Raw genomic sequence first — 25,654 nt, 5'->3', positions numbered from 1 at the left:
TCAACTGAAATTGATTCTTACTTACCATGCTTCCAGGCTTAACTATGAAGATGTGACAGGGAGTGTAATAACAATTGTTCAGACGGATACATAAGCTGATATACGTATCAAATTTTAATGGATAGATAGAAATTAATATACAGTTACAACCATTTATTATAAACTACATAAAGATAATTTTTCAAGCAATTTGAAATTCTTCATTTTTTTATGATAATATTTTATTTCGTATATATGTTTATAGGTTTATTCGTATCAACAAATCTGTGTACGAGTTAATAACGCAGCTTGGTCCTGCATTTTCAGTGACAGAGAACCAGAATAAGATTGCAGGGAAACAAGCCTTGTTACAAGGTTTGAGGTTTGTTTATTTTAAATTTACACTTTTTAAAAATTATTATTATTATGCAAAACTCTGTGTGCAGATGAATTGTAGTACGACTGCTACCCCAAGATGGGAATAATAAAATACTCTGCTCCTGGGACAGACTGTCACTTGTCAGTGACTATTTACAAAATCTGATACACACAAAGTAAGACAAAGATAACAAAGATTTGATGGATGTTTATTTACAATGAATAACTATAAAAAACTGGTACCTCCAGTTTTACAAAGTATAAATGGAAAAAAAATGATATGATTGATAATGAAATTTTGAGAGGGTTTAATTTAATAATTTGGAAAATAAAGATGATTGAACTTTATTAAGAATTTTACTTGAACTAATTAGTTGAATTTGGATCGGGCTCGGAATTCCTAATATTTGGATTAAGTATGGCGCCTAATATGAAGAGGATAAATTTTTGAGAGAAAAAATTAGTAAGTTATTGGGATGTACCCTTAAAAATGATACCGAAATCGGTATGCAGTGCTCGGAAACGGGAAGATGGGCTTACCCGTAGCTAATGTGCTTAGATCAGTGGACGAAGAACTCGCAGTCCACCGAGACTCTCGATACACGGCCTTATATAGTGTGAGTTCACAAAAGAAATGGTCACCCAACCGTTTATTAGAGAGATAAATTATTTAGATAAATATGAGTTTTATCACAGAATATTTACATTTTAATGTTATAAGTCGTTTTGCGGTTCATTTATTTGCGGTCACTGTCCCACGTGCATACATGCCAACTTTTTAAAATCTCCTTGGGGGAGATTGCGCGTGACAACATTTTTCAAAGTTCTAAATTTGCGGCATTTTGTCATGAAAATAAGTATTTGTTGGTTTTTTTTTTAAATATTAGTCTAATACCTTGTATCATATATTATCACTACTTCAAAAAGTTTTTTTTTTCTCTATCAACTTCAACAAAAACACACTATTATTTGGAATTTAAAAAAGGAAAATTTTAATCAAAATTATTTAATATGTTAATATAAAGATCAACATTACCCCCCTGCCCTATGCAATGTCATACACATACAGATTATTACATGGATAGGGATGTTAAACTTAATTACAAATAAGCTGGAGCAAGTTACCAAAAGAGTTCATGCAGTAACTGTCTTTGTGTATTGGTAAATTACACATTTTATAAAGCTACTAAGTCACAGACACACAATTTGTATTTTTTTTTAATCAAAGGGAATACTAAGAAGTCACTTTTAATGTTTTTCATACAAAGTCTGTAAAAGGCAGGGTCTTCTCCTTCATAACTTTTTGTGAACCACTCCTGGAATTCTGCTAAAAAACTAACGGTTTGTACTTGCAGACGCATCTTTTCAAGCTGGATTTTTGCAGTGTCTTTTCCATGATCAATGACGTAGTTGTAATTATAGTGCACAATGCTGTATTTCCTAAACTTGAAAACCTTTTATTAACAGCTTATACGTATATTGTCAAATTTTGCTGTGAAGTGTGAACTCGTCACAAGTTTGTATCCTGTTGTGTGTATTTCTAAAATTTCCACATCTGGCATGATTGTCTAGGTTAATATACACTGTTAATGAGAATCGGGAGCAATTAAAACCACAGTAATGACTGGTAGCACAGTTGACACCTTGTTGATTACCTGTTATCAGCGGCAATAAACAGATATCTACCGATAAACATTCGAACTGCCATCTTTTTTCAGACGGAAATGCGGTATTATTCAAAGCGGATCGGTAAAAAATCCGGAATTCCTAAAAATCGGTAGAAATGGGATTAAAAAATATATCGGTAGACAAGTGGTAGATGGGGTTAAAAATCAGTAGACTCCCGAAAAAATCGGGAAAGTTGGCATGTATGCACGTATGATTACCTGTTTACATTCACCTACTGACCTAGAGTCTTCAAAATATACCTTCTGTAATCATGACTGTTGTAATCTTGTTTTTATGTTAGTTTACCATATATAACTTGACTGTTGTATAGATTTATAGCGATCACTGCAAGCTTTTAATATTTAGGTGAAGAGAAATTTCAGACTATCAATCACAGGCACTTGTTTCATATACGGTGCACCCCTACTTATTTTTACCACAAGGTATCTAACTCAACTTCAGGCACACCCGCTTCAAGCTCGTATTTTGTTCATATATCATTATCAATCATTAACCTACTTTTAAATGACATCGTTCGCTTCAAGAGACTTTGTTCTTGTCAAATAAATCGTTTCAGAAGTCTCTTGTCGAGCCTCTTTATTGTAAACCACCCATTTATTCCTCGAAAATTACCTCGATACATTTTAAGACTTTAGATGGGATACAATTTCCAGTTGGGGGTAGAATAAAACCAGAGACTTCCGAGTATTCCATTCCGAGGTCTCTGGTTTTGTCCTTCATTTATAACCCCAACCGCAAAGGAGTATTCTACTTAAGTATTGTAGTGTGGTCCCTTTTTACACCCTTGGTTTACCGGTTAAATATTAGCGTACGGTATTTTGATTGTTTTCATTGTGTATAACGAAGTATTTCTAATTAAAACATTGTGTATTTATAGTGAATAATTAAACATATAAAAGAATACAAGCCTATTTTTAACGCATATCGCACTAAAAAATCCCGGAACATTTTCCCCCGATCAGACTATGGTTTCTCTATTACATGGAAATGGGCAGAGATATTTAGATTAGATGCTATAAAAAGAAGATCTTGGAATTATATTTTTCATTCAAAGATGAATTATATGTTCAAGATTCACAATCAACTACAAATACAATTTTCTATTTACAAAACTTTGGCAATAAAAGCTGTAACAAGATGAACCAATCAAGTCCATGCTGATCGATATAAAACTGAGTACGTTTCAACTGAGAACTAGCACGTTTACTGGGGGCATTTACCCATAACAATACAAATCCACTTGGCTTGTTATGATTCTTAACAGGTCATAAAGAGGTTAAATGAAGTCAACGAAGAGATTCAAAATCATAATACTTTAAATTAGAAAACATAGAGCACAAGGTTGTTCAACAAAGATATTTTCACTCAACCTTTACACATATAATATACACATTATATTTCAAACTCGACTCTGAACAAACCTGTGCTCAGTGTTTACGAAAGCTTTGAAGTGTGTACCTGTCACTAATTTCTTTTGATATTCATGAAAATCAAAGGACCGTACCTTCAACGCGCAGCTTCATATGCTGCCTATATCTATTGTTTGACATTCTTAGATGATGATTCAAATAATAAAGACATTAATTAATAATAAAATTTAATTTTTAAAAATCTTAATAAATGTTCGAAATTTGACGAGTAACCGGGGACCACAGATAAGCCTTATTGAGACTTGTTCTTTGTATCGAAAATTACCTTGATACATTTTAAGACTTTAGATGAGATACAAATTTCATTTTTTTCACAGGTCATGGGGTTTCAACTTAAAAAATAAAAATTCTCACAGTTAAGATATGTTGGAAATTTTAGCTTGACATGTTGATAATTTGCCAAATTATTATGTAATAAAAGGGACTTTATATGATCACCCGGCACTGTCGCTTTAGTTCAGTCTTCACAACAATTCTTTTTCAGCACATGCCCTTTGGGCATGTAGACCTATCATTTTTACCCAGCCCATTCATATTTGTACATGCCCTACTCAAAATTCTTACATTTACCAGTATTGTGCAACAAAAAAAACCTATTAGGTATAAAGGTTTTATATTAATTTTTTCAGCGTCATAAACCAACCATGGCCTGTGATTGCCATTTTCTAAAGCGTTTTTGTTCATAAATAACTTTTGATTTGCATGCTGGTCATTTGTTGGCTGGTTTAGCTGAACTGAATTTCAGAAATGGGATCATGACTGTAGTGCCACAGTATGTGGCATTGATGAACGTCTCGTAATTTAGCAAGAAACTTCAATAAAACAAATAGGTTAAACTAAACACTTCAATGATTAGGTTGACAATCATTTGACAGGTTGTATCGAGAATGTAGACAGGCAATCCATCTAAGACATTACATATAGCAACGTTTACGCGAATAATTGGGGTAGGACAGAATACAGGGCAAGTAAAGATCGTACAATGAAGGAAGATTCACATATGCCCTCTTCGGACATGTAATTTGGCAATTTTTACATGCCCGGCTGCAAATTTAACAGGTCCCTGGCATTGGATTCCCGGGTTATTTGGAAGACTGTTAGTTTAGTTTCATGAGGTCTGACAACATTGATTCTCAATGTCTGCTCCCTCTACCCCATACACTTATCTTGATAAAATTATATAAATTATATTATAAATTATATCATTAATTATATAAATTGATATAAATTATATAAATCGGTCTTGTTTATACAATTTTACAATGTCATAAACAGCTGCTTAAGTGTATATAATATTGTAAATGGATTTATATATAGGATTAGGGAAAGATTCCTCACTTGATTATGCCAGCATATTTTGCTCGTAGGAGTTTATTATCTACCACACATGATCAATGTCACTTTTGGACATGAATGACTTTTGACACCTTAACTTCAGTTCAAATCAACGTTAACTTTATGTGACGTCTCTCTGAATCTTTTTTGGCATGTAACTTGGGTAAAAACAATTAAGTACTCTCGATGCATTTGATTTCTCTTAGCCCGTTTAAACACTTCCTAGGTCTATACCAGTTTTTGCAGGGGCGAAACTATATAGATGTTGGAAAAGAAACCCATCCCCTTTTTGACGTATTTGGTTTTCGAGGGGTGAAAATTTTCAATGTTACACTCAACTACATGCAACATTTATTATATTATACTGAATGTTTTATACAAATACAAATAATAGTGAACCTTGAGCGCATAAATCTGCGCAGTCACTATTTTTTTGGTATATTACCTGTCGACAAGCAGTGTTGACTGTTGTGACACTAGAGGGCATGGCTTCATTATTCAGCGGGTAATAGTGCTTTTTAACAAATGTTTCTTGATGAATCAGATTAATTCATCTAATGTACCTGAAAGTACAATATTAATTAATTGTCATCATTTTCCTATATTAGCATTTTTACTGGTAATGGTTTTGAAATTATAGGAACATGCACTGTTCAAAAAGTCTTAAAATGTTGTTTTGGCTCAATTTCTTTGTTAGATTACTGTGTTGAACTAAGGCAGGTCAATTTAAGTAACATGATCCTATAGATTCCATGTACATTTAATACTGTAAAGTAGACAAATTTATTGTTCTCACAAGTAGTTCTCAAACATTGATTTAAGTTGGTCTCCCAAAGGATGTAATAATGCAATTGGTCTGCTTAAGGTATAATATAGACATGCATATTTTATTTTGAATTTGTATTATGTCAATCATTAGAAATATATGGATCTTAATTAAAAACATTGTTTTTATTAGAATTTAAGATATGTATAATAGGCATATATTCTTCATACTTTTCCATAATTAAGTCCTTTTTTACAGGGTCTCTGCTAGAATCATTTGGACCCCAGTGTAACAAATCTATTGAAAGAGAGAAAATCTCAGCTCAAGGATCAACATGTCTTTATTCCAAGAAAGGTAAATTGATAATTTTTTCTGCTAAAATACTCTTTTATAAATTATAATATCAATGCAAAAGAATGAACAAACAACATACCTAACAACATTTTGAAAATGAAAGTGCAATAACAGTTAATAATTATGATCAGTCGAATGAATGTTAATAATCCAATCAAAGTCGTTGTTGTATATCATTTTTGCTAGGGCTGTGTATTGAGCAAAAAAAGAATACATTTTTTAATGCTATATGCAATATATATTGGATTCTTTAACAATTCTGTCAAAAAAGTCTTATAAATCATTATGCATGAATTTTATAAAAATAATAATTGTTTTGCAACTCATTTTTAATTTTTTGTCTCACCGTCTTAAAGAATTACACTTCAAATTCAAACTTTTCTTGACTGTAAAGTCAACATGTTAGGTAAAGTTGTCTATGTATTTTTATGATTTTGTAATAATCATCTAAGATGTGCTACCTCCTTAATGATTATATCATTTTTGATCAGTTTTAATTCAAAACAGTTACAGGTAAATATAATCTTTGGTGATTGAAATTCCCAACTTTTTCACAGAATTACATGTACATAAAAAAAAACCTGCCTGCCCAAAATGTATTGGAATTACGTTATTTTTTTGATACGATATATTCATTAATCTAGATATGTATCAATATATTTGATGCAGCCCTAATTATTGCTGGTTCATAGAATAACTAAAAAATAAACAAATACCAAATGTTGGCATGGTTGGCATTGCAACTGTATCTTACACATTCAAATCAGGCCATTCTTACGAGTTTTGGAACATGTTGGGTTCTACACTAGTTCCGCTACTACAGAGAAGACAGCTTGTTTTCAAACTGTGTCATTCAAAGTTTCAGTATATGAGAAACACAACAAATCTGAATGCTTAGCCATTACACTAAATGATGAATCTTCTTTATTGTGTTATTTATTGACATTTGACAATCATGATTTTATAAATCATTTTGAAATTTTTAAAAACAAATTAAAGCAATTCCCATCAATTCCTCCCTAGACAAATATATTAATGATAATTTTTACAGCAATACCTTGCTGTAAATTTCAATTCAAGTGATTTGATTTTTGATTTTTTTTGTTTGTTTGTATATTTATGGTTAATTTATCCTCAGAAGAAAAATTAATAAGAAAGTAATTTTATTAAAATTTTATAACTTAAATAATGTCTAGATTCATGTATTGAATCATATAATTGTTTTGAGATATGTATCATATATCATAAGGTCTGTGTGTTATCCCAACCCTATATACCTACATATCACGATGTATCATTTCAGCATTTATTTGTTAGTTTCTATGTTCAAAATTGCTTTTGAGAATTATTTTTACTCATATTGAGATGCCACTGTCCCACCTGCCTGCTAACGTGGAAACAAAACTCCCCTCTGTAACAAAAGAGTGCACCAATGGAGATAATCTCAAAACTTGTGTAGTAGGATCAACTCCTAACAATGCACCACTTTTATATTCATTGCTTAAGGGTTTATTCTTACTAATGAAATAAGTTGTGGTGATGCATATATTTACTGTAAGACATTTGTAATAATGAAGCATTTGTGAGATATACCCTTTATCAGTTATTTACAAACAAGGCATTTGAAGAGGACGAGCACAGTGCATTTTTTTTTATCTGAAGTTAAGGTGATTTTAAGCAAAAAAACATTTCTTGTCCATATTTAGAAAGCAAAATATTTTGACTTAGTTTGAAGTTTTTTAAACCAATTAAACTTGTTAAAAAATTAAGTATGTAAACTAAATTTTGAATAAAGAGTTGGTCCTCTGTGTAAAACTTGCTCTGTGAGCAAGTTGAAATTACAATGCCTTTCATGATTCCTTCACAAAAAATGGGGTGATGACCCACAATATTAATAAATGTAGATTGAACATTAGGGGTGGGACGATATACCGATACAACGATACATACCGATATTTTCTTCTAAGATACGGTTTACGATACGGGTATTAAAATATCGGTACGAAACGATACACGAACGACCTATCCAAAAATTGAAAATGAAAGTAGTTGTCCTTGGAAAATGGCGGCTTGTATGAAGCGAAGACATGATATTGATATTGAAAACACGCTTTAGAACTAATGATGTGTAGATAAAGGGTAAATCATTTTCACTTTTAAGCATCATCGGAAGATTGGACAAGAAAAGTTCAGTTTGGAAAGCGTGTTATATATAATTTTACAGAACGTACCGTTTCCACAACAGTTGATTAGTCCATCTGGTACTAACAGCTCATAACAATGTATGGATTCTCTAATTTCAAGAATTTGAAATTTTGAAACAAATTGTGGATTTTTTTTAAACTCAGTTTGGTTACAGACTTTCAGCAATTAATATTAATGTACATGTGATTTTTTTAAATGAATTTTTAGACAGTGTTCTTGATGAACTACACAACTATTTGTAAACAACTTGTTTATAGACATTTGGCAATATGTACATGTAACAATGTTTTTGTAAATTTTAAGTCAATAAAATTGATGAACTTCAAGTATTAATTTCAAAGCACATATGGTTTGATATAGAATAATTTATAGATTTAATATCAAGACAAAAATGAAATAAAATACAAAGTTTTTTTTTTATAGTTTTATAATTTATCATAATATCGAGATACGTATCGTATCGTGTTATGTGTACCGAGATACGTATCGTATCGTAAGATCTGTGTATCGTCCCACCCCTATTGAACATCCTATTTATGTCAGTTATTGTGTTAAATGAGCTTTCAACCATTTTATGCTTTATGGTTTTAAATAATATTTTATATTTCATAAATTAAACAGTGAAATTTCCAAAAAAAAAAAATTTATTGATTTTTAAACTGTTGTTACATTTAGGCATGTGGGTATATGTACATATCCTGTTAAAGTCTTTGTGTATCACATTATATCATGATATACTTCAGACAAATTAGTACACCTGTAGTTTTGAATACAATTCATACATCGATTTCATTTGCCGCAATGGTCTCTTTAATATTGCAATAATGCATTTGGTCTTCCTAATGCATGTATAATGCAGGTACTGTATATACTCTATGTCCAACTTATAGGTGAGTCATAAAAAGATTAGTATTTTGAAACCAGGTTAAAACATCAGAGCATTGATTTGAAATTGTCAATTGATTCTGGCAAAAAGTTGTACCGATTTATAAGCAGGTCAATAGCAAATCCCTCCAAAATAACCTCAAAAAATGCAACTGACTTATAGGTGGACCACCTTATAGGCGAGTATATATGGTATAATAGTTTTTGTTGAATTTTGCTAATAGCAAAACACTATGAATAATGAATTTTGGAAAAAAAGATAATTAAGTTTAATGATGCATGTATGTAGTATAGAAATATTGTTCATATGCCTGTACATGGTACAAATATGCATTTTACAGAGTGTACATATGCCAGAATCATATGGACCGCAGACTGGCCCTGGTGATTCCGTTAAGAAAAAAGAGGAAAAATCAGTGCTTGTGCTCAATGGTCATTGGACAAAGGTAAATAGATTTATTTCATGAAACTAAACATGTAAATTAGTAGGATATTAAAGTATCACAATTAAAATACATGTACTGAATTATATATATGTGGATATCAGTTGGTCTCCTTGATGGAGTTTAATGCATTTGTTATCCCTTTTAAGTGGATCTTTTAAATATTATGCAGTTTATTTAGAAGCTCTTTATTATCTGCACTGTTTACTTTTACAAGGTGTATGCCAGAATTTTTTCAAGAACAGTCTGAATCTGACATGGAAAAAATGAAGAAAAACAGCCTTCCCTGTTTATAAATCTACATTCTGACAAAGGGTAATTTTGTTTAGTTCAATTAGAAGTCATACATGTGATAAGTCAAAGACCACAAAACTGTACAGGAGCCATAAAAAAAACTGGAATTTGGGTGAAAAAACTGTACACTGCCAATTAAAAAACGGTACAAAAAACGGTATAAAATATCACTTAAATTCTTCTGATAAGGCACCTTATTTATAAACCAATAAATATATATTGTTGCAAATGTCTATTTTAAAAGTTGTAATGGAGATTTGAATGCTTTAAAATTTCATATATTGTGTTATATAATCACAATGTTCTTATGAATCAACTATGAATTAAGCTAGTTTAGATGATAGTTTTTTTGCCAGCTTTATATAGTATTAACGTGAGAGTCAATGTCTCCATGCAATTTACATCTTGTTCATATTACTGATATATACATCATCAATGCTAAATAACAGCACCAAATACAATCATACATAAATTTCAGCACATAAAAACTTAAAACGATATGCTTTATTTCAGGGTAATCATGGTAATAAACATCGTGTATTTTATACCTACGGAGATCTGGGTCAGATTCATGTATATTGATTAAGTCATGTATGTCAACTTCAGAAGTTGGCTTAATTTTTTTTCAATCAAATTACGAAACATTAACAGTTATAATTAAGTACCCCTTTAAAAATAAAGCTACCTAAAGGGGTATCTTGATACGGATTTATAACAAGATAATTATCCTAATTGGCAGTTCACACCTTCACACGTGATGGTTTGTGTACACTACACAATTATCAGAAGGTCAAGTGTCAAACACAGGTGACGTTTTCCAGTGTCTCGCGAGCGAGAATGAGAGGAAAATGGTGGCATTTAGCGAGAAATTCAAAATACTGTACAAATTTTCATATTCCGTGAATTTTGGTGTCCCGCCGGTACACGATGAATGGGCTCGAAAAAACGGTACATTTTGCGTACCGCCTGTACATATCACATGTATGAGAAGTGCACATTTAATTTCAGTTGCTTTCCTTGATGATATAGCATTTTTATTCCCTTATGAACAATATGTATACAGTGGCGCCTCGTTAATCCGGACGCCTCTGTCCCAAATGAAATCGTCCGGATAAGTGATTCACTTCTTAAAAGAAGTACCCTCTCAAAGCATGTACATATGAACATAGTGGTATCAAATGTGAAGGCAAAGAAAACACCTTTATTTTACCTTGACTTATTGATTTTATTTTTATAGTTTTAAAAGAAATAATTAATATTTAAAAAATTAAAAAATTAAAATGTAATTTACAAGATGAAAAATGGATAGACAGTTTTATGTTGAGACTTCCTCTTCTAACACAGGAAACTTTACTTGCCTTCTATGTGACGTGTAGTTACATGGGCTGACCAAATTTTGATCTGCTACTGTTTTATTTCGGCACATCTTTTTTTATTCATTCAAGCTCATATTAAGGAGAACTGTTAATTATCACCATTGAGAATGTTCAAATCACTAACCGCATATATTCACTACATAGGGAAGAAGTAACTAAGTAAGTAACTAAACACTGTAATCAGTGTACGTATTGCAAACATTCAACGTAAATACAAGCCATATTCAGGATTATCAATACTTTTTCTATAAAACTATAAGTTACATACCTAGAAAAAAACATGATCGGCATTTACAACTAACGCCAGTTACATATTTCTTAGGGCATCAAATAGAAATATATTTTCTTCTGAATTATGTATCATAATAAATTGTCTTATGAAAAGAAAAAAAAGTTTCAAATAATGTACGTTTTGAGAATTGGAAAATCGTATTTTGATAAACTTACGCAACTCAATACCACAAGGAAATCTTGTGATTTATTATTCAGTAAAAAAATTTATTTACAACTCTCCGATATTCTCATAAATTTAAATACCGTTAGCAATTTATTCTATTCTGAACGGATTTATATTTAATTAATGCACAGTTTAAGGCTAGCTAAATTCTTCGGGCTTTATAATATAAAAGACGTGTGTTTTTTCTGAGGTAAACACGCGCTAATTATAGACGCTATTGTTTAGAGGTCACAGGTAACCGCCTTCAAACTGACTCCACGGACAATGTTTTTACAATAATTATTACTACTGCAAGAAAGGTGTGAAAAGTCGTTCCTCGAAAAATCACCGTCCGGATAAACGAGTCATTTTTCAATGAAATATTACGCTTTGTAGTAGAAATTGACCGTCTGGATCCGGAACGAGAATTTCCGGATTAATGAGACGGAATAAAGTGGAAAAAATCAGTTCCCAAAAAATATCGTCCGGAAGGTGAAGTGTCCAGATTATTGGGGTCCGGATTACTGCGGCGCCACTGTACTTGTAAAGCATGTATCACAAAATCTTCTGCAAACAAAGTTTTGGGTGTATATTGTTTGTTGCTTAACGTCCCTCTTGAGAATTTTTCACTCATATGGAGACGCCGCCACTTGCCAATGGAGAGCTGCAAATTTTTGTTCTATACTCAGCACTTACGGCCATTGAGCATTGAGGGATCTTTATCGAGCCAGCTCCTACTGTGACACAGGACCTCGGTTAATACGTCTGTCTCATCTGAAGAACAGGTCTCCACGTTCCACAGTGGGATTCAAACTCGCTATGTAAGGATCAGCTTCTTTCTCCACAACTCTAGAATAGACACTCTAACCACTGCATCTGCTCTACTTTGGCAACTTTGGGTGTATATAAGCATGGGTGTATATAAGCATAGGAATCATCATGTCCATCTGTCTGTTCATGTGTTTGACCACTTGTGTGACTAGCTTTTTTGTTCCAATTCTGGCTGAGATAAATTGATTTAGGTCATCTAAATACAAACAAATTAAGGGAAATTACTATGGTATTGGGATGAACATTCTGGAATACTGTCTCATTGTTCCATTGTAGTTGGTCTCTTTAATGTTGTAATAATGCATCTGGTCTTCCTAATGCATGGCATACACTGTATGCATGTATAATGTTGTTAAAGTTGGCTGAATGTAAAAAAGTTCTTGCGTAATGACAAAGGTAAATAGATTTAGTTCATGTAACTAAACATGTAAATTACTAGGGTATTAAAATCTCAAGTCTTGAATACTGATTTACATGTGGAGAGTAGTTGGTCTCCTTAATGCAGTAATAATACATTTGGTCTTCCTTATGCATACTGTATATTATATAAATTTAATGACTGACATGTACGAGGGTTGATCCAAAAGTTCGTGGAATTTCTTCATATTTTATTAGGTCACCTGAGTCACTCAGGTGACCTATTGCTATCTGTTTTCATCCGTCATTGTGCGGGTGTGCGTCGTGCGTAAACTTTTCACATTTTCGACTTCTTCTCAAGAACCACTGGGCCAATTTCCACCAAACTTGCCACAAACTATCCTTGGGTAAAGATGATTCAAGTTTGTACAAATGAAGGGCCACGCCTTCTTCCAAGGGGAGATAATTAAGAATTAATGAAAAATTAATGGTATCTATAAAAATCTTCTTCTCAAGAACCACAGGACCAGGTAAGATTAAACTTATATGGAAACATCATCAGGTTATGTAGACTCAAGTTTGTTAAAATCATGACCCGCGGGGGGAAGGTGGGGCCACTATGGACGATCAAAGTTTTATATAGAAATATATAGGAAAAATCTTTTAAAATCTTTTTCTCAGGAACAGCAAAGCCATGATTGGTCATATGTATATGGAAGCATCCTCAGGTAGTGTAGATTCAAGTTTGTTCAAAGCCTGACCCCCTGGGATAGGGCGGGGCCACAATGGAGGATCAAAGTCTAACATAGGAATATATAGGAAAATTTCTTCTCAAGAACTGCAAAGCCATGATTAGTTATTTTGATATGATCGAAGTTTTACATAGAAATACATAGAAAAAATCTTTAAAAATTTTCTTCTCCAGAACCACTGGGCCAAGAAAAATGAAACTTAACTGGAAACATCCTCAGGTGGTGTAGATTCAAATCATGAACCCCAGGGGTAGGGCAGGGCCACAATAGATGATCAAAGTTTTACATGGGAATACATTGGAAAAATCTTCTTCTCCAGAACCACTGGGCCAAGAAAGATGAAATGTGTAAACATCTTCAGGTAGTGTAGATTCAAGATTGTTAAAACCTTGATCCCCAGGGGTAGGGTGGGCCACAATGGACAATAAAAGTTTTACATTGGAATATGTAGGAAAAATCTTGAAAAAATTCTTTTCTCAGAACAGCAAAGCCATGATTGGTTATATTTACATGGAAACATCCTCAGGTAGTATAGATTCAAGTTTGTTCAGATCATGACTCTGGACTCTGGGGATAGGATGGGGCCACAATGGACGATCAAAGATTTACAAAAGCTCCTTCTATCAGTTTATTTTATACTCTATGGATCTTCTATGGATTTTTGTTTTATACTCAGGTGACCGTTAAGGCCCTTGGGCCTCTTGTTATTTATTAGTGAAAGTGGTTGAATACTGATTTAGATGTGGATAGTAGTTGGTCTCCTTAATGCAGTAATAATACATTTGGTCTTCCTTATGCATACTGTATATTATATAAATTTAATGACTGACATGTACGAGGGTTTATCCGAAAGTTCGTGGAATTTCTTCATATTTTATTTATTTATTAGTGAAAGTGGTTGAAAATTACAAATAAGAATATAGACACTTGTTGAATTTTTTTAATAAAAAATATTTTAAATATTAATGATAGTAACTCTATGGCAGTTGCCATAGCAAAGGATGTTTGAAAATGCAGGGGAGACATTTACTCGTTCATTATAATTTTAATTCTTAATACGTGAAATAAGAAAAAAATCTGCACCAAGTGGCAAATAAAATGAGAATTTTGTCATAATTACGATTGCTTGACCACTAATATACCTTTCTGTGAGAGTTTTACTGATTTAACTTGATATTTAGATTATTAGTTAATGATTTCTTGTTCATCTTTTAATTGTTAGAGAACATTACATTTTGGTCAAGTTATAAGTTTTGTTAAAATCTTGGGAACACTCTGACTTAAAGGGGTATACTACTGATATAGGCTGGAGAAAAATGCATTAAGCAACTGATTTACCAGTGGCGTTAGAAATTTAAGAAAAATAGAACTTCCATGGAGGTTGATTAAGGTGTGGCCGCCTTTTGGAGGGTCTGTTTTCCTTGTAGACAAATTAAGCGTTGATGGACGTTGACCGCTGACGTACTGTGCTTGACTTTGCTACTGAAATTGGAACACCATATGGAAAGATGGGGAGTATTTTTGAAATATGAGTGTAATATGAAGATAAGTCGATCGGTGTGAGAGGATACCCAGGCTTTTCTTGAGAGAGAAAAGGAGAAAAAGGCAGAATATTCTGTAGAATTACTTAGTTGAATTGAACATGAGGGTGAGATGCTCCTATAACGCTCCTATAATGTGACATGACATACCGGTACTTAACTTGACGTTACGTCGAAGTCTCCCCCTGATTTTACAACTATCAATGTTCAGAAAGCTCGTGTGACCTTATGGGTAATTGGAACATGGGAAAATTTCCAGTATTGTTGCATAATGACTCTATATTATAAATATGCCTATTGTTTGCTTTCATCAAATCACAATAAAATTTTAGAAATAATTAAATTTCACGAACTCTTGGATCAACCCTCATATTAGAAAAAAGATGGATCTAAGATTGGACAGGTTATAATTCACCTGAGTCATTTAAATTACTTATTGCTATCTGTTTTTGTTCAGTCACCATGTTTCAAGTATTGTATGTAAACTATTGAACATTTTCAGCTTCTTTTCTGGAACCAGTTTCAACTAATTTCTCAGTTGAAGTATACAGACATAATATAGAAATGATTTTATCGACTTTTGCAATCTATCATGAGTTAAAAAATGTAAATATAAGCATTTAATTGTAAATATTGAACATTAAGCATCTCATAACCAGAGTTGGAAATTACTGACTGCCTGAGGCAGTCTGTTTTTCAAGTAGGCAGTGACAAACTTTAGATTAACCTCAGTGGTCGGGGTCATTTAAACAGCTAGTTCCTGTTTTCCATTTTTTTTCAGGGTATAGTAAGTCTATAGAAAATAAGTAAAATATAGTATATCAAAGGAACACTTCTAGTTAAAAATATGAGTTGACCTATAGGACCAATATTGGTTTCAGTCTTTAGAAAAAGCTTATCGATATATGTTTCGGACACTGACTTTAGGCCACATGTGTGTAGTTTCTTGTTTCTCATGTATTGCTTTAGTTCTACATTAATGGTAATCTAACAACCAAGCTTTATGACAAATGAGATGGCTTTAACTTTTCAATTGTCAACTTCCTTTACTTATTCAGCAATATACCTTCATCACCTGCACACAGAGTTTATATCTCTCAGTTGATTCGATACGCAAGAGCATCCTCTAATGAGGTAACTTATTGACAAACAAGTTGCTGAAACAGGAATATCAGCAGTCTTGTTTAAAGTCATCATTTTGTAAGTTCTATGGTCGATACAATGACCTTGTCAGCAAATACAATTTATCATTAAGTCAAATACTTATTGTTAGGCCTTTATTTACATACTGAATTGTTGATGGATTTTTCCATTGTTTCCCAGTTGTGACAAGGAGCACATGGCGAGTGTGACCGGTCTGCAGAGGATGCTCACTCCTCCATGGCACCTGATCCCACCTCTGATGTTTTGGAGGTCCGTGTTTGCTCTGCTCCTATTTTGTATTTTTTGATGGGCTTTTGAGCTTGAATACTGTTTGTTATCTCGATATATTTCATTCTAGTCAACTGTGTGTTCATATGATCTTACCTCAGTATTTACAGAATGATACATCCTTTGTATGAGGGTCATTCTTGATGTCTGACTGAGTAATGGCAACGGGACATAAAACCTTAACTGACCTTAGCACATTCTTTTCTAATCTGAAAACCCTAATGCATTTTTAGCATAACATATCGCTAATGCACACATTTTTCCCTAGGAATGAACTGCATCAACTCTGCATAGAACAGTATCTCTCCCACTGGCACAACAGTACTATTACACGTCATTATGTTCTTGAAAGGAAAACACAGCAATTATTGCTCAGCATGATTTTTTTTCCTGACACCTGCAGTATCGAGTAACATAAAGTGAATGATTAGTGTCCTCAAACAAAGTGTGCTTACAATGAGGTATAGTTCCGGTTAATTGCGTTTAGTTAAAGAGAATTTATGATCTGCATTTCTATAGATGTCTTTTATATCAACACCAAACATGCATTTAAGGAAGAAAATATAAGTAAAATGCAAAAGCCTGTATAAAAAAATCAAAGTGCAAGGACAAGTGCACTTAAGCAATGCTTAATGGGCCCTTTTTCAGTGCTGTATTACTTTAGAATATATTACCAAATTGTTCTCTTTTGGTAATAGTTGAACACAAGTGGACATTTCTAATTAAAATCATGTTAAAACATCACCTAAATCAGCATGGATTTGAAACAAATGAAGTTTTTTAAATGCCTATAGGTCCGGAAAAGTCATATCAAACCTGTTTTGAGTTTCGATCGTTTATTTAAATCAAGGGAAGGAGACATTTAAATCAGACACTTGAACAATCTGATGGTGGATCTTTGACAGGTGCGTTTGCCGAATGATACTTGCGCTATTTTACCCGAGAAAAAAATCGAATGAAGTTGTATAGATGCCTGTATCGATAGTGATCAAACTAAGAAATTTGCACGCTTGCATTTGAAATAATACAATAAGTATTAACATTAGTTCCTATAAATTTTAAAATGAAAAAAAGTGTATTTAGGTGGCTTTCAATACTGATACCATTGTCTTGCATGAATGTTAAAAATGTTTGACGCTTTTATTTATGATGACATTTTAACGACTCTAAACTCTCCTAACCCTCCCGTGTTCTTAAAACCAAATACATACAAACTTCTCTATGCGGCACGACTTTGATACAATGATACAAAACGTGGCTATGTTTTACAGTGAGCATCTTTGAGGAATGTTTACCTGGGTAGAACTCACGTGACTACCGGTATTTTAAGTAATTTATTCCATGGGTGGGTTCAACATAGGTCATACAGGTAAATAGCTCTCACTTGCTATAGGAAAAACATTGAACTTTTCATACATTTTTAATATTTTAAGTACAAGCCTAATCTTGTACAAATTTCCTACTTTCACACAAGTTTTATAAATATATAATGCGTTTTTTGTCAATCGCACAAGTTTGTACAATGTTAGGCTGACAATAAACAAAAGCTTTGAAATGAATGACTGTCCTCGATTTACTATAGAAAATCACGAATGTCGGCTGACCCTTACCACATTGTATGGCTTTGCTCTTTGTATATTCATGAATTTCAGCAATAAAATTTGTTGAATCTTATGGTTTAGATATCAATTAATGATCTGAGATGGAAAATTATGCTTAATTTGATTCTTCATTTTTTCACATTTTACCGGGGCCCATAAGTGCACTCGTTCTTTAGTGTTTATACAGGTAAAAAGTTTGAAAAAATAAAAATTTGCCAACAAATGGATTCGAACCAGGACACTAAAAATGTTCATGGTGAGAGTTTGCTGTCTATCATTCTGGGCTATGCTGACTATGAGGACATTTGTAATAAATATAAACAAGTAAGATAGAAATAGGTTTTCACATTTTTTGTAGGTTTTTTTTTTTTTTTATAAATCTAGGGCAGGGGTGCCCCTAAAAAAACCTTGTTTTAAATAATTGCTTAGATCAAAATCTATCAAAATTTCATAATTTAATTTAAGGGCAGGCAAAGGGTGATGATACTGCATTTATTGGGTATAATTTTCTTATCAGAAAATTGTAGAGATATGCAAGGTTAATTAATGACAACATTTATTTTTCCTTTTTGCCTTATACTTTTGATTTTCACTAATAAATTGAATATTGAAAAAAGCCTTTAATACTCTATCTGTTAATTTTCAGCACCTTTTCTCATGATTATAGGAGATAGAGAACAGATTATGATTTCTAACATTTACTGTTACAGATCATTTCCTTGAGATAGGTGGAACCAACAGTCAAATACAGACACTTTTAAGAGAAGTAAAAATCTGGCTCAGGTTAAAAAAAAAATCATTTACAGTTTTATCAATTAGTAATTTTTACCTTAATTAACTGGAAAAATCTCATTTGACGATATACAGGTCAAGAATGAAAAGTTTAAAGCCTAGTAGGGATTTCGGTCAATCATTATACGTCAGGTAATCTGCAGTCCCTCTCGAGAATTGGATCTTGCCAGTGGAAAGCTGCAAATTCTGTCCTATACTCTGCACTCATGGCCATTGAGCAGTGAGGGGTCTTTTTCATGCCAGCACCTACTGCGACACGGGACCTCGGTTTATAAGGTCTCATCCGAAGGACTGGTCTCCACATCCCACAGTGGGATTCAAACCCGCTATGTAAGGATGAACTCCTTACTCCGTGACTCTAGAGCAGACATTCTAACCATGGCGCCACGCTTGTGACTAGCTCAGTTTTAAAGAAATCATTGAAGATATTTTTTATCAAACTTAATATGCTGATACATAATTAGTAAGACCTATTCAACTATTTCAAAAACTTTTGACCTTTCCTGTGACCTTGACCTCACTTTCCTTTAATTTGCATTTTGCATGGTTTTAAAACCATAAGATATTGTTATCTAAGGCTATGCATCTATACATAATTTGGAGAGAATTTATCATCTATTCATTTTTTTTAGATTTCAATTTCAATTGTAAAGAAACTATTCAAGATATTCTCATCAAACTTCATACACTTACACAAAATTTCATGTTGCATTACTATACACTCGGTGGGGCATTCATGTCCTATGGACATATTTCTAGTGTATTGCTATTTCTGTTGTTTGTTTACTTCCGGTTAGTAAGTGCCCCCGAGGGGCAAGCCGCAGTCCTATTTTCTTTTCCAGGGTTGCAACAGCGCCCCCTAGAAAAACAAGTTGTACCATCCAATCAAATTTTGTTTTGTGCTGCTTTATGCCAATGAAATTAAGGCTGGACAGCATATGTATTATATTCTGACCAATGGGGTTGCCGTATTTTCAAATAATTAGGATAGACTTACCACTTCAGTGTTCCTTTCATCACTGAAGTGATATGCATGCTCAAAAATTGACTAACGTTCATTATTGTGTCAACTGCAGAGCAGAACGACACTTAGAGATCACTTTACCTGGTGTCTGTCTGTCCGACTGTCACACCTTATATCTCCAAAATTTTGAGAGGCAGGGCTTTGATAATTAGCATTTATATATGTTTTTGAGCTCATGATACTATACTTTGAAACTGTATGAAATTCAGTTACCACACAAACTTATATTTAAATACTATGAAAATACATTGGGATCAGTATTCCACAATGAATCGTGTTGACTGACAAAGTGACAATTAAAGTAAAGACAGTCTGAAATCCCTTTCCTCGGACGATTGTTGGAAGCACCTACATGTGTATTAATAAAATGATAAATAGTTATTCCTCATAATTTCAATTAAATTATTCATTTGAGGACTGGGGAACCATATTTTCTTTGATTGCCAGATTCTATCCCAGTCTTTTACTTTTGGATCCTTTTTTTCCTTTGAGGTAAATGCTTGAACCTCCATGCTAATATTAAATTAATAGCTGACCACTCTTAGATTTATTTACCTCTTTAATGAAGATACCTAGCAGGCGACATATACATTCCTTGAAACACTCTAGTTCCTTGATTCTTTGATTTTCACTAATATAATGATTATTGAAAAAAGACTAAGGTGCTCTATAGTGATCAGTCTATTCATTCATCTGTCTGTCAAATACACATATCCCTTGTTCAGAATACAGGTGACTCTAAATACTTCAAACTTTATATTTTTTAATTAGGTACAGGTAGCTGCTTCGGAACATCTGAAAGGTCTATTACATTATCACTAGTTTTACTAGTTTTCTTCATGTATGATTATATTTTAAACTTTTAAATTTTTATTTTTGCCAGGTAAGAAAGAAATTCAGGAGTTCTTGGATTGCATCAAACTGCTAAAAGACCTCAACAAAAACAGTGTCTTGAAAATAAAAATGAAAATAATCAGTGAAAAAAGATGATGAGAGAAAGAGCCACTAAAAATCTTCAAGCCTTTGAGCTGAAATCTGGAAGTCAATCTGTGGACTTTACTGGTATGTCTTACTAAGTCATCATTTGTGTATAATAAATACACTAAACTGTAAACACTTGTTAAAATGTGTATAATTTTTAGATATAATTTGTACCTCACAGACTTCAATAGTTTCATGTAATTTTAGTAATAATAAAAATTTCCTGTTGTCTGGCTAGATCAGAAACTATTATTGTCCAATTTTGGATATTGTGAAATAATTCATCTAGTAAAATTGGATATGCATACATGTGTGTACACTTACATGTAAATTAATTGTTATTGCAAATTCAATCTCATTAAGTTGAATGTTGACTAATGTTTTTCATCAAAATTGTTTACACTGACTTGTTTGTGGATTTTTCCATTTGCCCAATCATGTCAAGGAGCACATGGCAGGAAATGCTTTCTCCTCCATTGCACCTGGTGTTTTTAGAGGTCTGTGTTTGCTTTGCTCCAATTTTGTATTGTTTCAATGGACTTTAAAGCTTGATCACTGTTGGTAGTCTTCATATTTTATATACTATTAGAGTACTTGAAGAGAACTGTAAAGATTTAACATACAGTATAATGCATGTATATTGCACTTCAAGTACAGTGTATGTGGTTTAGAAATGTTAATTTATCTCATAGTGCATTGAATTTGTTGAAAATTAGAAAATGTGTTGAAATTTTTTAAAAATAATGTTAGATTGCAGATTTTTTTAAATCATGCAAGTAAGAAATTGCTAAATATTTTTTAGCTTTTCTGGACAGTCTAGATGAGTTCTTGCTATATACCTAGCATTGTATCCCAGTTAAAATTTAAGGAGCAAGGTTCATTCCTAAGCTCTATCTGGACAAACTTGCATGGATTAAAGCACATTAACAGATTTACTTCAGATGCTTGACCTGATCTACATTTTCTTCATGTGTTTTTTGTTTTTGTTTGTTTGTTGTTTAACATTCCTCTCAAGAATTTTTCATCCATTTGGAGATGCCACTACTTGCTGGTGGAGAGCTGCAAAATTTGACCTATACTTGGCACTCAGGGTAGCAGTAAGGGATCTTTTTTGTACCCACATCAACTGCGAGGCGGGACCTCGGTTTATACGGTCGAATATGAAGGACTGGTCCCCACATCCCCAGTGGATCTGAACCTGAGACTTAAGGATTAAATCCTTACTCGTGACTCTAGATTACACACTATAACCTTTGCGCCACATGGGGGACTCCACAAGAGTAAGTGTTTTGAGCAGTCCTATTCTCATGTAATTATAAACTGTATGTGGAACAAACTTGCAAAGATGATGTATGTACATGTAAATGTTGCAGGGTACGAATCCTTGATTTGACTTAGATTTTCTGGATTAATGACCAGTTTTTTAGAGAAGGTTCATACAAATTAACAATATACTCTTTGGTGATCAGTAAACATAGATGATGCATCCTGCTTTCAGGGTTATTGAGCAGTTAAATCTAACCCAGACCAACTTGCATAGATTTTGGATCCAGGTGATATACATTACCAGAGTGTTTGTTGAGTGAGACTTTGCCTTACTAGTAGATAACATTTACAGAAGTGAGCTTTGTATTCTTTGATTAGGTATGCTTTTTCTTTGCTCAGGATATACCATCAGTGCCAACTACCATACATTTTATATAATAGATGTAGCTGTTGTTCAACTGAATTTGATAAAACTGTGGATGAAAATAATTTGATTTTTGTACCTTTGAATGTATTGAATTAATTTGTAAAAGCTCTTATGATACAATGTTTGATATTTTGTAAAAGTTTTTAGCACATGCAATCAATAAATGTATCAACATTTTTATTTTATTTTACTTTTTACCCTGCAAACTTCTTAAAAACAGAATAGTAATGATCCATTTAATTGATACTGGTTAGTGTCACATTGTACTGGTATATCATGTATATTGAACTGTAAATGAGAAACATCTAAATATGTCAAATCACAGCATGAATCATTGGATTATGTAAGAATTGCACTATCTTGTGCTTTGGTATGGTATTAATAATAAATGTTAAACTATCATATTTTTTCAAATTAACAAAGGATATGCTTGAGTGACTGTATTTTGACTAGCAGTAAAAATAAAATGATTTTTAAGCATTTGAATTATTTTGATTCATGGTCTGTGCAAGTTAAATGAGAGCAAATATGTATATTGAACATGGCATCCACATATTGCTATACTGGATTGGGCATAACTTATACTGAATCTTAATCACAACCTTGAAATTTTATGTAGTACATGTACTCTTTGTTTCAACTGGTCAAACATATTCTTAAATCACAAAGAATTTAAACAATTAGTTGGAAAGTGAATGCACTCAATGACTATATGGTTTTAAATTAAAAGAAGCTGGGTATAAATAGCAGGAAAAACTACTTGATGTCCACTGTGAACTTTGTGTCCTCAACAAAACAAATGGAGTATACTATACTTGGTCTAAAGAATAAGTCTAATCTATGTCTGCATTCACTTTTAGGTTAAACTGTATTGGGCATTGAGAGTTTGTTTGTTGTTTAACGTCCCTCTCGAGAATTTTTCACTTATATGGAGATGCCACCACTTGCCGATGGAGAGCTGCAAATGACCTATGCTCGGCACTCAGGGCCAATGAGCAGTGAGGGATCTTTTTCATGCCAGCATCTGCTGCGACACTGGACCTCGGTTTGTACGAAGGACTAGTCGCCACGTCCCACAGTGGGATTCAAACATGTGACATAAGGATCAACTCCTAACACCGCAACTCTAGAGCATAGGCTCTTACCACTGCACCACGTGGGCGACAGCATTGAGAGTTAAACGTGGATATCAGAACAAACTACTCTGGGCTTATACTCTCTATATGTTGATTGATTGATTGTGTGTTGTTTAACGTCCCTCTCGAGATTTTTTCACTCATATGGAGACGCCACCACATGCCGGTGGAGATCTGCAAATTTTGTCCTATACTCGGCGCTTGAGCAGTGAGGGTTTTTTTTCTTGTCAGCACGTACTGCGACATGGGACCTCGATTTATACGGTCTCATCCGAAGGACCGGTCTCCCCATCCCACAGTGGGATTTGAACCTGCGACATAAGGATCAACTCCTTACTTTGCTACTCTAGAGCAGACGCTCTAACCACTGCACCACGGGGGCAACTACTCTCTATATAAGTCACTTGTACAATGACTTTAGTTTTATATTCAAGGTTTTGTACCTATCATGTTGAGTCACATCAGCACAAATATCTTTCTGCTGACCTTGACCATCCGCAACTATTCTGGTTGGAAACAATATGTTAATTAATGCATAATCAGTGAAATTACTATGAAAGAAAAATGGTCTACTTAAACCATAAGTTATATTTATAAAAATATACACTGGTCTCCTTAAGTCATATGAGAGAAACATAAAATATTAGGGAGACCATTTTTTTCATATATTTTTAGGAGGCATTTATAATGAAAAGATAAAGCAAGAGTCGACTAAATGGTGTCCTATAGATCATTGATCTGGTATTTCTTTTTAGAAAAAAGCAAATTTAAAAAATTTGTATATTGTCTCCTTAAGCCATATATTATGGTCTGGTCTCCCTAGTCCTTAAATCAGAGTTATATATATATATATATATATATATATATATATATATATATATATATATATATATATATATATATATATATATTTTAAAATAATCATTTATAATTTGAATCGGCTGAGTTCTCATGTCAATCACAAAAATATCAAATTTTATGAACTTTCAGCAAGTCCCAAAGCACCACATATTATAATCTATATCCCATCAATAGCTGCCAGAAAGTAATTCATTTCGAATACACGAGGATAATTGTAAACACTGTCGAATTAACTTAGTAGTCTTCACAAAATGAAGTTTCAAAGTGTTGATTATGGAACAACAAAATTGCACTTGAAGATGACACCAGGTTCCTGATACGTGTATTTTGAGTTCAATTTGGACTACAGTCACCCCTACTAATGTTATTGTGATTTAAATTCAAGACACGTGGTGTAGGTTGACCCATTATAGGGTAGAACCGGTTCTATAAATAAAATTGGCAGTAAACATGAAATTGCTATAATCTGTTTCTTTTAAAACATGTCCTATAAAAATGTGTTTCCAGAATTTTCTGAAAGATTTTTAAGATTTTAAACAGAAATGAGTGGGATTTAAAAAATCACAATCCACTTAATTAATCTTCGCTTTTGTGATAATTTACGTCAAAAATTGGAACTTTACGGGTAATGTCGTGTGTAAAGGACGTAGTGTGTGCTTATCTCACTAAATAAGTACTGCTAAGCAGTATTGAAAAGCGTCTTTGATTGTTCTACAAAGTCATCGGCGCTTTGTTTGAGTCTCAAAATATTCACTCATCAGTCAAATAGGAAAGTTTATATTTTATTTTTTCACTGTTTTGCCTAATAATAAAAATTGACCAAGTATATGTTTTAATTAGACAGTACATCAAGCATTACAATGCAATGTATTGTAGGACAGTTATATTTTTATTTAAAAGCAAAATTAATTGGCTTGCAATTAAAGAACTTCACTCGACACTTCAATTTTCCTCGGGGTGTTTTGCATATATCCATATCAGTCTTTCAATAAAAAATAATCAGCAAAAGTAACTGTTCTTTGATGAGAACTTAGCTCTAAGTAATGCTATCAGAATATATTCTATCTTTCCTGGTGCTTATATC

General features: G+C 32.9%; 1 long non-coding RNA gene across 1 annotated transcript; it reads left to right on the top strand.

The window, feature by feature from the left end:
- Positions 1-281: 281 nt before the first annotated feature.
- Positions 282-22,943, top strand: LOC133196440 (uncharacterized). Its single transcript, XR_009722346.1, has 5 exons — positions 282-361; positions 5,836-5,931; positions 9,363-9,467; positions 9,682-9,779; positions 20,783-22,943. It is a non-coding gene; the product is annotated as an uncharacterized LOC133196440 (long non-coding RNA).
- The last annotated feature ends 2,711 nt before the right edge of the window (positions 22,944-25,654 follow it).

The sequence above is a fragment of the Saccostrea echinata genome, unplaced genomic scaffold (genome assembly GCF_033153115.1).
Source record: "Saccostrea echinata isolate AGI-Se365-2 ecotype Australia unplaced genomic scaffold, CSIRO_AGI_Sech_v1 ptg000030l, whole genome shotgun sequence".
NCBI lineage: Eukaryota > Metazoa > Mollusca > Bivalvia > Ostreida > Ostreidae > Saccostrea > Saccostrea echinata.
Note: the sequence above shows the minus strand (reverse complement) of the source record. Positions and strands in the feature narration are given on the sequence as shown.